General features: G+C 46.4%; 1 protein-coding gene across 1 annotated transcript in view; it reads left to right on the plus strand.

The window, feature by feature from the left end:
• The window catches only part of LOC311312147 (neural-cadherin), a gene marked incomplete at both ends in the record, with an annotated part of 99,268 nt that overhangs the window by 64,194 nt on the left and 32,574 nt on the right, over nt 1–2,500 (plus strand). The window lies entirely within an intron of this gene.

The following is a 2,500-nucleotide window of genomic DNA, read 5'->3' on the forward strand; positions in this document are numbered from 1 at the left end:
CTGTTACGGGGGAGACCAGGGTTTGATTCCCACCCAGGGCAGGCCGAAACGTATGGGTTACACTGGTGCTGTGACCCGGATGCCGTTTATCACGCGCTAACTTCAACCGCTCCTCGCCGTCATCACGCCTAAACCCGCCCAGCGTAGCTGTTTGTATTTCCTCATAGAATGCTGATTGGCGAGATCATTTTCTGATTTGGCACAAACGGATCTCTATGGAGAGTGTCCAGACTGATCTAAGCTGGTGAAATCAGGATTGTCTCACAAGGCTATAATGTAATGATGAGCACTGATAATTTTGCTTTGAGCTCAAGAGCAAGATATTCAAATGGTGTAAATTCATCCAGGTCAATGTCATCACACATAAACAGTCCCTCCTCCTCTCCTGTTTTGTGTGACTGACTGATAATGCTAGTTTGGTGGACAGGCTGCTAGCTAGGGGAGGTGGTGGCACTGGGATCATTCAGTCATGGCTAATGCCATCCTTCACTGTCAAGGGTTTGATTCTGTGGCAGTGAAAGTACAACATGGGACTTAAAAGCCTTGTGTACACACACACACACACACACACACACACACACGCACACACACATACACACCTACTCACAAACACACACACACACACACACACACACACACACACACACACACACACTCACTCTCACACACACACACACACACACACACACACACATACATACACACACACCACACACACAGAGGACAGCGTTATGGCAAGGCAAGGACAACTGGCTGTGACCAAGTGAACATGGGTCTTAAAAGCTCTGTGACTGGAGATCCGACCCTGTGACTTGTGCTTCCTGGCTTTGTAGGTCAGACAATTTCACTATAGAGCACTGAGCAGCAACACACATTCTCAAAACAACATTCCACTTCAACCTGAGGTCGCAATTCTTGAGTTCAGACATGGCTTTGGATGTTGACTGACTGTTGAATTGTTGAACATATACATGAATGCACTGTTCTTCAACCCGTTTACCGTTGCAGTGTTCAGCTGTAACCCAACATGGTGGTGTTTAGTATAGGTAGTGTTCAGCTTTTACCCAACATGGAGGTGTTTAGAATCCTCCCTTCCATGGCTGTGATTGTAATCCCTCCTGTGCCCAACTGACATCGTAATCAATCAATCAATCAAAGCTTTATTTGACATCATAATAAGACCTTCAGATGGAGGTATAGATGTAGGCTGATGGAGATATGGATATAGGCTTGAAGGTGACCTGATGGATAGATATAGACTTCTTGAAGGTGACCTGATGGACAGATGTAGACTTCTTGAAGGTGACCCGATGGATAGATGTAGACTTCTTGAAGGTGACCCGATGGATAGATGTAGACTTCTTGAAGGTGACCTGATGGACAGATGTAGACCTCTTGAAGGTGACCTGATGGATAGATGTAGACTTCTTGAAGGTGACCTGATGGACAGATGTAGACCTCTTGAAGGTGACCTGATGGATAGATGTAGACTTCTTGAAGGTGACCTGATGGACAGATGTAGACCTCTTGAAGGTGACCTGATGGATAGATGTAGACTTCTTGAAGGTGACCTGATGGACAGATGTAGACTTCTTGAAGGTGACCTGATGGATAGATGTAGACTTCTTGAAGGTGACCTGATGGATAGATGTAGACTTCTTGAAGGTGACCCGATGGATAGATGTAGACTTCTTGAAGGTGACCTGATGGATAGATGTAGACTTCTTGAAGGTGACCCGATGGACAGATGCAGACCTGAAGCTGACCCCGTGGACAGATAGGCTTGAAGGTCAACTTCCCCGAATATTTTCCTGTCACGTTGGTTTCTCTCCGCTCCGGCTGTTCGCGAGATTGAGAGCATTGGGAAAACTGTGGAGCATCCATTCAGTGAAGGAGAATCCGAAGCAGATTTTCTCCCTATGGGAAGTGACTCCATAATGTGTCGATATGAGGTCAATAGGAGCGGTGATGGATCGCTCAGGGAGTGTGTTTAATGTATTCCTGTAGTGGAGTCAGCACAAGGAAGACAGACGCGTCGGCTGATTCCGATAGGCCTGCCCGGTAATAATGCTAATTATCTTTAGCTGGCTTTGGCCAAAGCCGGACTCTTTTGTTAGTCCCCTGTAAGATAACATCCCCTTTAAGGTAAAAAATCTATGGGACAATACAACATGCCCAAGCAGTTTTCAAGTTTGCTTTTCTCTTAATTGAGGCATGCACACGCACTCGATAACACACACACACTCAATGATACACACATGCAAACACACTCACTGACACGTGCACACAAACAAACAGACAAGGGTTAGATGATACACCTCACTCTAACAGACGCTCAAACACATACATATGAAATCATGCTATCTCACGTGCACCTCACAGTCCTCGCTGTCCTGCCCCTGTCCTCAACTCCCCGCCTTCCTCTTCCTGGTCTCGTGATACCAGACAATCGGGCTTCAGAACGTCTGGACGTTGAAATAGTCACTAGTACGCCGGCGAG

The sequence above is a fragment of the Borostomias antarcticus genome (genome assembly GCF_949987555.1).
Source record: "Borostomias antarcticus genome assembly, chromosome: 8".
Classification (NCBI taxonomy): domain Eukaryota; kingdom Metazoa; phylum Chordata; class Actinopteri; order Stomiiformes; family Stomiidae; genus Borostomias; species Borostomias antarcticus.